Genomic DNA, 14508 nt, shown 5'->3' with positions numbered 1-14508 from the left:
ATATGAGTGTGACCTTTCTGTCTGTCTGAGGATCCTTTTTATTTCAGTGGCAATCTGCAATAGTATTGGGGTCCTTTCTCACATGTCAGACTGACATAGATCAAATAGCAAACTTGTGAACACGGCACCTTTAGTCATGTGTTGCCTACGTTATTTTGGGAATGTTTTCAGACAAAATTCATAACAAGAAGTTGAGAAAAGTAGTTATTCCGTCCTGAAAACTCTAAGCTATTATTGCTACAACTAAGGATTGCCGGCCTTGTTGAGGCTACCAAACAGGCACAAAGGGACTGTTCTCCTGCCTCTTTTTCCTTTGTGGTGTGGGTCATGTGAAGCAGTGAAAAGATGTTCTCCCTTCTGTCTTGGGGAATTCTTTAGAGGAGGGGAAGGAAGGGGTTTGCTGCAAAAAGAAAATTGCACTCCAGAATTGTTTGGTTACTTTGATGGTAGAATATTGATGCTGAAGACACAGCCAGGGGTTGATCTAGGCTGCAGCTTGACTTGATTTGCATGAAAATCTGCCCATGGAAAGACCACTTCCCTAGCTGATGTTTAAAGAAAGTGGGGAGAAAGGCTTCTAGAGAGGAGTATAAAAAAATTCAAATGAAGAATAAATCCATGTGAAAGGTAGAATCCTCTCCTTTCTTTCCTCCACTTCCCTACTGTTCCTATGATGAGGGACATGACTGTTCTTCATACAGCTTTTATTCTTTCCCTCATTGCCCTCCTCTTTTCCCTCTTCGCGGCTGTGTTCTCCAAAGGCCTTGCTGCTGCAGAATTATAAGGAGTTTCTATAAATTCCACACCTGCCATTCACCTGGGATCTGCTGGTCTCACAAATTGCTGTGATTCAGGTACCTTATATCAGGAAGGTGTCCTGCGTGGCTGGGTCAGCATTCTGCCAAACTGTGCTCCCTTCCCTCATTGCCGCCCTCCCCCTGCTGAACCCTGTAATCTGCTCACTGTGCTGGGGCACCACTCAGCAGCGCTCTGCACAGAAGGACTCCAGGGAGAAGGCCTTTTATCTACACCCGGGAAATTAAATAGCACATCACCTCACTGATCTTGGCAGGCTTGGTAATCCTCGAGTGGATTGCTGAGGCTCTTGGGGCCCAGTGTTGCTGCATGCAAGCCCAATAAAAGACTTGTGGTGCTTTGGGTATAGAATGTGCACCATTTGTGCTGCAAAATGAAGAATATATATATAAAAAAAAATTTTTTTAGAAACCCATCTGCATGTCTCTTTGAATTTACTCTTGGGGGGTGCCCAATCCATCACATTATGGGTCATGTATCTTGGGTCTAAATGCCCTCTGTTTTCTGAAAGGAAATTCAGAAGTGTTAAGTGCTTAGAGAATCAGCTCACCTACATCAGCCCAAACACATTGATCAGGTTCATTGCAAAGGCTTCTGACTAGTGTAAATATATAGTAGGACACGTTCCTTTGAAACAAGCATCATTTTGTCTTCTCTGAGTAGTGAAATCCTGTCTGTCGGAGAGGGAAGAAGGGTAAATCAGGCTGCAGTGAGATATGTTGCGCAAGTGGCAGGTGAGCTAGGTCTCCCTAGCCTGAGATGGCAATAGGTACCTCCCCCTCAGAGCTACCAGCCTAACAGCCTATTGCTGCCCAAACCAATGCTGTTAATATTAAGAGGTTTAGGGTAAAAAACATTTGACAGCAGATAGATAAATAGATAAGCGGGTAGATTTGATATTTGGCCAGGACTATACTGACCGATATTGGATTAGGGAAAAAGGCGATGTGTGGTTGTATCACAAGTTGTGAGGCAGCAGCAAGCCAAGTAGCAACGGGCACCTTCAGAAATACTCAGATCCACTCATACTCTGAGATACCAACCGAACAGATCAAACAGCCAAACCTCTTCTGTCTGTCACATCAAAAACCTACATGTGAAACCTTATTTTATTGAAAGTTTTCGCTAAGCAGCTTGTCCCACAATATAGAGTACTTCTAATTACCTACACTCCTTTACTGGATGCTTGAGAGGTGTAGATCATCTGTTTGGGTCTGAGAAAGGACTAGACTTGGAAATAATGAAGATACCTGTTTTCTTGTAGCAGCATGAGATAATGTCATGCCAGAGAGTAGCTGATACAAAGATAATAGGCAGGCTGCTCTTTATCTCATTGGGAAGTTACAAGGGCAGTTAAACATTCTAGGCATTTTCTTCTAAAACCCAGAAAACGCCACTAATCTAATAATGACTCATATAAAGATAATGTAGAAAGAAGTCTCCTGCAAAACATGGGTAAATTCAAAGCAGCACACAGGAGCTTATATTTGGATTGAATTTGGAGGAATTCAACACTGAAGATTAAAGGCCAAACTTTCTGCTGGGAAAATTAGATCTAAAATGCAATATTAAGTCCAGCAGACTCATTTGAAAGATGTAAATTCATTCAGCTTTTCATACAAGGGGCGGAGGGAAGAACTTTTCAAAGCACGTTGTTGTAAATATCTAAAATTCACTTGGTGTGTATAACGTCCCTTTGGATAATGACTTCCAACATTCAAAACAAGGCCATAAGCAGCAATGGTGAAATTCATTACAAGGAGAGACGTGCTAGGAGACAACAGTGTGCAACTTCCTTTTGAAAGATACTACTGCATTGTCATAATGATCAGACATGAGAAGATTATTTAGAGCTATTACCTTGTGCTGAGACTTGGCTTTGTAACTGACCTGCTGATTAGAAACTTTGACTTAAAGAGAGTGAAATGTTGATATGCTCTGTACTCTTTAATGGGCTCTTCTGTAGTATTAGACTGTGAAGTAGCTGTGATTTGTACGGGAAAGGTTTTACCTTCCTACTAACTTAAACAAATGCCCTGGGACTTTTCAGCTGTCAAAAGATTCAAGCAAACATCTGTCAGTCAATCAAACACTTAACTTTGCCAATCAACAGTGCAAAATTCACCTCTAAAATGCTGCCATGGTTTCATCTGGCATGGAGTTAACTTTCTTGCTGGCAGCTGGTATAATGACATGTTTTGGATTCGGGATGAGAAATAGTGTTGATAGCACACTGGTGGTTTTGGTTGTTGCTAAGCGCTCAAGGCCTTCTCTGGTCCTCATACTGCCCCGCCAGTGAGTAGACTGAGAGGACACAAAAAGCTGGGAGGAAACACAGCGGGACAGCTGACCCCAACTGACCAAAGGGCTATTCCATACCACGTGACGTCACGCTCAGTATATAAAGCTGGGGGAAGAAGAAGGAAGGGAGGGACATTTGGAGAGATGGCGTTTGTCTTCCCGAGTAACTGTTATGTGTGATGGAGCCTTGCTTCCCTGGAGATGCCTGCCAATGGGAAGTGGTGAATGAATTTCTTCTTTTGCTTTGCTTGCGTGCACAGCTTTTGCTCTACCTATTAAGCTGTCTTTATCTCAACCCACGACTTTTTCCTCACTTTTACTCTTCTGATTCTCTTCCCCATTGCAGCTGCAGGGAGTGAGAGAGCAGCTGTGTGGTCCTAGCTGCCAGCTGTGATTAAACCACAACAAACACTTTGAATACTTGAGTGAATACATACTGTCAGTTATTTTTGCTGTTGGTATGTTATCATTCTTCCATTTCATTTACTTCATTGTTCCTTGGAATTCCCTTTACCTTACTATGAAAACTGGCAGTACTAAGTAGCTTTAGGAATCATTTCACCCTGGTTTTCCCAGTAGTTTAATCAGGCATTTACTAGAAAACAAGCACGGATTGAAAGCTAATATATGTGGTACACTTACCTATCCCTGTCAGAAACACAAAACCTAGTGGGTAAAAGCAAAACCTATGATTCTTTACGGAATGTAGGATATCTATCTTGTTGAAGCTCCAGGTCATATTTTTGAGACCTTTTGTAAGAAATTCTAGTTTTCTCCTTGTGCAGTGAAGAAATTCAAGGGCTCATTTGAGACTAAATGGCTGTCAGCCCTCCCTTCTCTTCCCTTGCTTATGCCAGCCTCCTGGTAGACCATCAAGTGCTTTGACTGTCACATACTACAAACGATAGAAACAGGCAGGAGAAAAATTGCTTATCATAAATCCCCTGATTTCTGCAACTAGAACCTAAGAGTACAATTTTGAAGGCTACAGGGGTCAGAACAGGAACAGAAAAAGCAGTAAACATGAAGAACATCTGTCTGGATAGCTTATAGTAAACAGCTGCGGAATACGTGTGACCTGCGAGAAAAGCTGCAGCAGAGGATGAGAGCTGTAGAAGCTCTCTCCAGTGCTGGAAGCAGTGTCAAATACCTGTGTGCAAAATAAGCGATACTGATCTCTGATAACAGAGGTGTACAAAGAATGATCCTCATAGGCACACGTCTGTATATTTCTCTCATATACTTGCATGTAGATATGACTCTATACTTACTGGATGTCATTTAGCTATTCTCAGGTTCAGCGGTATTCAGGTATTATCTGTAAAGAGATATGAAAATAACCATAACAATCCTAAACATGCATATTTACACAAAAATTCTCTTGTACGCAGGCATACATTGGGAAGAATTACTTTACTGAAAGAGTGGTCAGGCACTGGAACAGCCTGCCCAGGGAGGTGGTTGAGTCACCATCCCTAGAGGTATTTAAGAAACGTGTAGACTTGGCGCTTCAGGGCATGCTCTAGTGGCAGAGATTGTAGGGGGGTTTTTTTGTGTGTGTATGGTTGGACTCGGTGATCTCAAAGGTCCTTTCCAACCATGAAGATTCTATGATTCTATGTTTCTAGGAATTCACATACAGTGACATACAGTAATGACATATGCTGCCTGCCTTGAATAAATGAGTGTTCCAAACTCATCTTTTATAAAGGTTAATTGCAAAATCCTTTTGAATATCTTAGATTCTATTTCCAAGACTATGTGTTCTTGGATCTGGAACTTGGCAGGTGACATTTATATAGCATAATATATAATGATATCATATGTAACAAATTTTTGACTTGTGTTTGTTATATAAATGACAGACTTCAGCAGTGCAACTATGCAGAAATGCTTTTACTGTGTGAACAGGGAAGTCACGTCTGGTACAGACACTGCTTTTCATGTGGCTTCAAGAATCTTCAAATTGTTGTCCGTATAACTGCTGGGCAAGGCTGCAGCCTCTCCAGGGTATGGCAGCCACCACATTAATGACTGGTTGGTTGCAGTTGTTCTCAGTTCTCTGTGACGGTTTTGTGACAGACCCAAAATATATGAACAGGGTGAAAAAAAGGTAGTAGAAACTAATATTGGAAGCCATGATTAAAAAAAACCAAAAACAACAAAATAATCTTCATGCTCAACTTCACACTGGTTATGCATAATTTCTGAAAAAAATAAAAGAAAGCACAGGAGAAAAATGAAAATAACCCATCTCCAAAATCATGTTTGTTTTCTGTTATGCTTGTTTCGTCAGCTTCCTCATTTGTCATGCCGAGGAAGAAATGAAGCAGAGTGACCAGGATAAATGGGATATGGACTCAAATACACATTGCATATGAGAGATGAGTCACGTATTTTGCATTGTTGTTATGGCAAGAAGGTCGCCTTAACCTTAGAGGGTCTTAGGACAGAGATGAGTGTAGTAGCAAAATCTGTAAAAATTTTTCAGTTATTTCAAAGTTTTTCTTGTGGTTACTGTTAGGAACTGAATGGCAGTCGAGTTTGATTATTCGTGCACAAATCATGGTTTGGGCAGGAACTTCCCTTGTATGACTTTCCTATTTCTATAGCACAATGTGCAATGTCCTCAGCTTTTCTGATGATACACGCAGTCACGTGAGGCAAACACTCACGTACACACACTTGGCCAATGCATCAGATTTCTTGACACCTCTAGCTGTTTAAATTCTGAGCCTGTACACGACTCTTCAAAGGCAGCTCAGTTGCACAATAGAGATGAAGCATTTCTATGTGCTGAGACTGTCAGTCATGCCAGATTGTATTATGGCCATGAGGCCTTTATAAAAAATAGTTTACAGTTTGAATAAGAGTCTCAGAAAGGGAAAGCATAGTGCAATTTTACTGTATATTTCCTAAATGTCAGGTTAGATTTAAATTCTGTGTAAGAAGGGTGCATGTGATTTCTATTGTCTCTGGTTTGCTCTAGAAACTGCACGTGACCAATTCTGCAATCTGTTCTAATGGTCCAGTGTTGATCTAGAAGTCCTCAGTCACAAACCAAAGACATTCAGGCATGACCTTTATGGTCTACTAACAATGCAGCCTCTCAAAGGGCAGGAATGAGTGTTAGAGAAGCAGAGCATGAAAATGTCATCTGCCATTTCTACAGCATCCTGCAGCCGTGGCTTCAGGATCCACCCATGAATCAACCATTCAACCTCCAGATGTCCAGTCTTAATTGGCTGCTAGGGACATTGCTTTTAAGCAATTAGTTGAAAAGTTTGGACAATCGAGCTTTAATGTGTTCCTGGAAGCTTGCATACTGTCCTGCAGGATATTTGTGCAATTTTTTTTTTTTTTTTTTTTTTTTTTGAGATAGTTTCTTCCTGTTGGATTTCTTGATACCTTTCTATTCTTTCCCTTTTGGAAGGGCAGCATTATATAATCTGCCTCAGCCTCAATTAGCTTTGAGTCTGAAATGTAACATTTTCAAAGCAAAAAAAAAAGCTTCTTTCTTAAATTTCTCAATGAATGCTCAAATATATGTTAAAGAGTAGAAATGAATTCTGAACTTGGTCTGTGTGTGTTTACACGTTTCTGCCAGGGAGACAACCTTTTGAAAGTGGGTGAACAGGAGCCATAAAGACATTCACAGGACTTAAAACGTTAAAATACATAGCCTTATTTTTCCACTCTCTGTAAAAGTTAAGAACTTGTGCCTAAACTTGGCCAGGTTTTTTCATCACTGGTACTGACCCCTGAGCTAAGTTGCTTTGACAGGTGTCCTGAAAGCTTGAAAACTCACATAATTGTCCCTCGCTTCATGCAAACGTCATGTTGCCTCTGCTTAAATTGTAGGGATTGATGTTCAGCCGCAGCTGTAGTAGTGCAAGTGGTAAAAAGAGGTGATTCTAATTACAGCAGCACAGCAGCAGGATAAAACAGACTATGCTAAATCCTTATTTTTGCCAGTCTGGCCTCAGAAGTACAGTCCTTGGTTGCTTCTCTTGAACTTATTTTTAGCATTCATTCCCTCCCAATTGCTGTCCCATTTATGTTTCAGTCCTCCTCTCTGTGTTTATTCGATTCTTTGCTTCTCCTTCCTCTTTTCCACTTTCATCCAGATAATTGAATACTAAATTTTTTTATGCACTAAACTCACATTCAACACTCACTTTACAGGTTTATGTCTCTTTTTTAATGCAATCATTACAGTTTTTCTTAGTTTCTTTGTTCTTATCTTTCCACTTAAAACTCTCTCCTACATAATCTCCCTTTGTTCCTCTTCTGAAATATCTCTTGAAGTGAAAAGTCTTTTGACTTCTTAGTGTAGCAAATCAACGTCTCCCTTTTCTGATCTGAGACCTACATCCAAAAAGACTTCCCTAGCTTGTGCTGTTGAGTCTGGGAAGTCTGTTCAGAGATGGGTGAAGAGATAAAATGTTGCAATTTATTTGCTTATCTGTAATGGTTTTACAGGGGTCTTTACAGAGGAATCTGGGATCATTTTGTTTTGCTCATACATTGCCAGTGAGGGAACAGCTCCAACGATAGGGAGATAACCTTCTCAGTCCCCGAGTTAAGGCGATTGCAAGCACACCTTGTCCAGAACTATCGCACCTTTCTAAGCTTTAATTTTTCTTCCAGTAGTGGGTAGTAATCAATATCCTTTCACTGCATATGGTGTTCTTCTGAAGTTTAAATGCTAATGGTGCCATTTGGCAAGGTGAGCTGCATTAGATTATACAATATAACTGTAAATTGGAAATTGTTTAAGCTTTCAAATTTGTTTTATGCCATTAGATTTTCTCATGATTCGTTTGTCATTCTAATTGGATTTTAACATGTACTTTGTGTTTCAAAACTTGAAATTATGAAGAACTGCATAGCAAAGAGCCTTTAGGAACAGGCAGCCCCCCAAGCTGTGTTTGATTTATAACAGATTAGTAAAAGAGGAAGGTGGAGAGTTGCAAAAATACTAAGTAACAAAGTGATGCAGCCTTAGAAATCCAATGATCGATTGCAATGATAATAAGCAGAGTGATTAAGTTGATTTATATAAATCCTACTGCAGCATTGGAATAGTTCAGTTGAGTGGGATGCTAAGGATGACTTTTACCCTTGCTCTTCCACCCTTTGTCTAGGTCTTTCATCTACTCTTGGCTTACTTGACCTTGCACAGAATTACCTGGTGAGTTAATTGGAAAGTCTTTCTGCTAGAAATAGAGCAGAACAATAAATCTAATCCCCTTTTGAACAACAGCAGAAGGCCTGTAAGTCCATGTGAGAAGGGTCTTCTCATCCCTCATCTGGAGCACTCAGGTGTGTCTTCTGACTGTAGAAGTCTGGATGATCAACTTAACATATGGCAAAGTTCTGTAGAGACTCCCAAGCTCTCTATGGGCATTGAAACCTATTCTCCATGGGTTTGAAGTAGGAGCATGGACTGGTTCCCAGCCACAGGTGGTATCTTCATGTACTGTGGCAGACTTCAGACTTCACAGTCTTTTATGTCTCTTTTTTTAATGCAATCATTACAATCACATAATAATCATTAAAAGTCAAAGTGAACATTGTTCTTTGCTTTGAGACGTTAAAACACAAATATGCATCACAGTAGCATCTCATCCTGTGTTTTGAAAACAGATAATTGAATCATAAACTGCATCTTAGCCAGCTAGGAAATGGGCACCTTTTCACTAGTGCTCTGCTGTAGTAAATGGGTGTGGATTGAGTTTGTTTCTACAGCCCAGGATGTTATGCCAGTGACCTCAAGAGCATCCATTCATCCTCTCCCATTCTTTTATCCTGAAGATTAGAAGTAAGATCTTAGATAGCAATGTTCTGCTACAGTTCTCTGACATTTGAAAGTAGAGCAGTGAAAAGAGCAAGAGATATAGCACTTGGTTGGAATAGAAAAAAAATGCATATTTAGCATCATCACTGTCTGGGCTTTGTTGGTGTATACGTGAGATGTAGACTACTACTGCAGTATTTCATTTCCTTCTTTGCTCTGTGACTCAGCTGTCTTTTGGAAAGATGGAGAATAATGTTTTCCTCCATCAGAAAAGAACTGGAGCTGCTCAGCTTAGGCAATTGTAAAGCAAGCTATCACTGAGGTAGCCAAAGTGTACAGATAAGTCCTTTGTCCATTTTTTGCTCCTTTTCATTTCTCTCCTCTGTCCAGCATGCCCATCTTTGTGTAAAAACCTTTTCAGTGAACAATCCAGAAAATGCGTGTTCACTAAAGTCAGAGGTACAACAATTTGCAAACACACAAAAAAATTTCCCCTTAATATCCATGACTTATTTTTACAACATGAAATATTTAGCATTTTAAGCTTCAACACATAAAAATTTACACAGGTGCTGTATATTTTTAGACCAGATGGGCTTTTTAGACAAGAGACAAGAACATACTGGATACAGCAAAACAAATCTACATTTTTTTAAGTTTTTTTTTGTTTTTGTTTTTTTGCAGTGCGTTAGTTCTCATGAATACATCAACAGAGAGTTGTGCTTCCCTCTCTAAAACAACTTTAAGACAGACAGCAGATGTGCTAATATCCCCACATTGCTCTGCCAAACCAGTGCACACCAAGGCCTATGGATGCATCGGTATTTCCGAGGTACCAGCTTTCAGAGGTATCCAGGCCTTTTCCTGTCAGGTATAACATGACAGAAGAGCAACCGGTTATGGTGGTGATTTGAATAATTCTGGTATTTGTTCCCCAGGAGTTGAGACGTGACTGTCAAGCAGCTATTGGTTAGCAGTAGATCCTTACCTGGGCTAGTCCCAAATCCCTGACTTCGAAGTGAAGGGTACTCTGCAGTAGATGATTGGAAGGAGCTGAGTTATTTAAAAACAAATATCCTGGGCTATATTATTCACAATTTGGATTATAATAATTTACAGATGAAGGATCATCATTGTGCAAAGTACCAAGTACACAGTAAGAGAAATCCATCCTCTTCCACTTTGGAAGATGGTTTCTGAGTGGACCACTCATTCCCAGCAGCTCAGGAGTTCTCAGGAATCCTAAAATGTTCCCCTGCATTCACAGTCTTCGTCCCCTTATTCCCAGCTTAAAAAGACTTTATTATAGGAAGGAGCAGTTTATTTTTTTATTGCAGGAGGACATCAGGTCTGCTTTCCCTATTGCTGTGGGTCCCTGATCAGACAGCCAGTTTGTTACAGGTGTGTGTGATGAGGGATTTTTCCAAGAAAAATGTAAACACAAACCAGGCCAGAACATTTTTTATCTTCATTTGCCTTACAAATTGTCAGCTTCTCATCAGAGAATGTGAAGAGCTTCATCTAAAAAGAATTTAACTGAACAGATTTTTATGAACATTTGATATATACCATGAGAAAGACAAATTTTTTGAAATGTTTTGTTTTGTCAGAAACTTGTTTTTTCCTGACAAATGGATTTCAGAGGAAATTGTTGAGAAGGCCCTGCTCATTGTTCTGTGTGACTGGAAAAAAGTGGAAAGCCTGAGCCAAGAGAAATAGAGACCCAAAAAATTTTGTCAAAGAAGTTAATGCCTGAAGGCAGCTGGCAAGGGACATACCTAAGTCAGATACAGGAAGAAAACTGTGTTTTTTCTAAAGGAAGCTTACATGGGCACTTACTGCTCTACAATATTCATTTCTGGTTTTAGGCACTGCTGGTCTGTCTCTACAGCTTGTTTTAACATCTCAATTCTAATTTTAACTGGAGTAGCAACATTTAGGAACTTAACTTTGACTTCTAAAAAGCATAAATCATTGTCAGGAGTTAAGCTGGGTAATTCTTGACCTGTTGAGACAATTCATTTAATCTGTTTAAAAAAACCCCAACCTAACAACATTCTGCAAATTCTTTTGACCAATCTTTGGCTCCTAAGTGAAGAGAACCTTGAAACTATGTAAGGGCTCTTAAAAGCATCTGTTTTTTAATCCCTTTCATCCTCCATATCTGCTGCCCACTTTACCCACCTGTTTTGCAACAGGATACCTGACATTTGTCTCCATTATGGGAGGCTGTTGCAGCAGCGCTGTGCTGATGAAAACTAGACTCTGGTCTCTTAACCTCTTTGATTAAATGAATCTAAAAGGAACTAGAGACACTCAATGTATGCATGCATTTGATCATAGAGTTGGGGAATGCTCTTGATATCTCTTTGATCACATATGGCTTCTTTACACACTCTCAAAAAGTAAAAAGAGCGTCTGAACTAACTCAAAGGAGAACCCCATAATGGTTCAGACTTAATGAGATCTTATTTTCTTATATAATGAAATCATCCCACTGTAATATCACTCCTTTTATTTCCCCGAGAGAACTTGGGAAGGTTGTAATATAGGTGTCTTTTCCCCATTGCCATGAAACACAGTTATTTACGAGGCATATACCTCTCTGATGAAGTGATTTATTCTTTTTGTATATGGATGGGATGAAGCATGCTTCTGCATGTCTCAGAAAGGGGTGAGTGTGTGTTTGTCTGTGTGTGTAGGAGGATGCCTCAGTCACGTTAAATTCATATTAGGTACCACTTCAAGAAATGACTGGAAAGCAGAGCTGTTGTTGATGTAAAAGGTCACAGACATTAATAGCCTGCAGAACAATTCCAGGGTAGAGAATTATTCACAGCTGCCAAAACACAAAGGACAAGAATAAAAAAAAGAATGAGGGAAATAAAAGGTTTGAAACAATGGTATCTCTCTGTTATTGCTGTTATACTTTCGAGTTTTTTTAAAACGCTCATCTTGGAGGGGAACCCGGGAGTTAATTTTGAGCCATTTTCTGCTTTCATCTTTTAAATGGCAACAGGAAATATGTGTCTTTTAACTCTGCTTCTGTTGCATTTTTTGTCCTGTTCATTTAGAAGTTTTTGTGGAAATATGAATTGCAGTAAATATTGATGAAACGCATGCTCTTCTGACTGAGAATGGCTTTTAAAGGGAGTCCAGTCTGTTTTTTCAAAGGCTCCAGACCAAGGCAGAACAGGTGGAGGGTCAGAGAAGGGAAAGGCCTGAAGGGCAGAGGAGGAACTCAGTGAAAAGGAAGGGAGGATGTTGAACGTTCAGAGGAGAATATGGACTGTTCTTTTGGATAGAAAATATTCTGTTGCTTAAAGAAAATCAAATTCCTCTCTCTTTAAGGCTGGTTGCATACGAGCTTGTGGCAGAGGCACAGAAGAGAAATGCCCAGGAAGCCATTACAAAAAAGGAATGAAGAGCACCAGCAATATCAAATGGTAAAGTTGTGTCTGTGGCGGTCTACCTCCCTCCTTCTCACCAAGACATACAGCCCCTCTCATTTTCCTCGCAATCCCTTGCAGGCAGCCAGGGGTTCCAAGCAGGGGACAGAGAATAACAAAAATGTCAGTGTTTATAGTCATATATATAACCATTATGATTTGAGGTAGCCAATGATAAGAAAAATCCTCATCTGTATACACTAGCATTTATTATGCCAACGAAGTCACAGATCAATCATTTTCTTCTCGGCTGCTGACAGATCAGGTGTAGACTTACAGCAAGTGAGGACTTGGTCAGATTAAAAGCTAGGTCTATTATTCTGATTATAAATCACTAAGTCTTTGATTTGCTGTGTAGAATAGGAACAGATATTTTATCTTTTTTCTTCCAGACTGAAAAACAGAATTACTGTTTTATTTTTAGCCACTCTTTCCCACCAGCATTCCCCTCCCCTTCAATACAGATCAATAGCTCTGTCCTTTCCAACAGATATACTCAAAACTCCACCAGTCTGCATGCTCTCGCTCTGTAAAAGGAGAAAGCCGTGGTCCTTATCTACATCCTCTCCATCTGACAACTACAGTTCTTGCCTGTTTCTATCTGTTTCATCCATTGTTCCTCCTACAAATAAATCTTTGCAGGGATGACTCAGGAGACTGCCAATGGTCCGTAACATCTTTCCCTCTTAAATTTGCTTCCAACAGTGATTATTGTCTTCTGTCATTCTGGGGAAGTGAGTTCTCTTCAAGTTCCTGGCAGATAAGTGTCTAAAGTAATAGGATTCATAGCATTCATTTAGTCTTAGTCTCACCAAGGAAGCAAATAACTAAAGTGAGAAGCCTAGAAATATAGCAATGGTGGTCTTGGAAATGTAGCGAAGATGGTCTCAGCCAGCAAGGGCTGAAGGGCAGTACGTGATGTGATGCCACTGCCATTTCTATCTGTTTTCTGGAAATAGAGGAAAGGAGCCTGTCTACTGGTCTGTCAGTCTAGTGTGAACTTCACTTCAAAAACTGAGTGATATTTTATTTGAAGCAATGTTTTTCTTAAGTGAAAGAAATTACAAGAAATGTTTGAGTCCAGGAAAGATATATAGACATGGACAACTCAAACATTTTCCATTTTAGCCATACTTCTGGCAGGAGGAGGGAACAATGTCATCTTCACTTGGGTGAAAGACATAGTCCTGCTTCCCCATCTGATATCTCTCCAAGGAGCACTTAGAAGAGGCACATGCGGAGAAGAACTCCAAGCTGGTGTGACAAAAAGTCAGTGTTTGAGTAAGGAGAGCTGGGGGTTGTGTGGTCATGCAAAAGTGAAAGAATATGGAAGATAGTTACTGGAGGACCTGTAGTGTAATATGTAGAACTGGAGCTGATATTAGCTGTCTAATGCTTTGAGATACCTATGGACCAAGTGCCACTTCCTGGAGGTATTTGAGGTTGAAATAGCAATTCAGTAGCTAATGGAAAATTATTGTATTTCTCTTGTAATTTTTTTTCTTTGGTCTGTCCATACACTACGGCTGCAGCGTTTGAGCTGTCTGTGAATCGGCAAAGAGTTTGGTGTGTTATTAATAATCTCAGCAGATATAGAAATGTGAAATAGCCTCTAATGAGTATAACAGATTCTTTACAGATTTGGGCAGAGACCAAATGATCTAGTGTATGGATTCTTAATCGAGAACATTTCCTGGAGCCTTGCAATGAGATGCCTGTAAAAACAAAAACAAGCAACTCCCCCAAGCTAAAATAAACATTACTGCTAAGGACATAAAGAAAATGGAATAGTTTGTAATAGTTTATTCAGTGAGTTTCTAACCTACGCTTTTCACAAGGAGATGTTCCTGCCATAAATAGAGCCCTAGCAGTATACATTAGTTTATCTGAACTGTTGACATGCCACACAGAATCAAATAACTGTCACTCGGAATGCAGAGAGAAAGGAGATGAAAATCCAGCCCAGCAAATCCTTTTTCTTTTAAGGGAGAGAGAGAAAGAATCTGTATTTTTGTTATGAGGCCGCTACTGGTGGACTACTCACCCATCCTGCCCTTTGCTTTCCTCTGGTCACTGGTAATCAAAACAGCCAGGGAATCTGAGACAGGCTTGATTGGGAATTAGATCACATGTAAATGTTGG

The sequence above is a fragment of the Chroicocephalus ridibundus genome, chromosome 6 (genome assembly GCF_963924245.1).
Source record: "Chroicocephalus ridibundus chromosome 6, bChrRid1.1, whole genome shotgun sequence".
NCBI classification, from domain to species: Eukaryota; Metazoa; Chordata; class Aves; order Charadriiformes; family Laridae; genus Chroicocephalus; species Chroicocephalus ridibundus.
Note: the sequence above shows the minus strand (reverse complement) of the source record.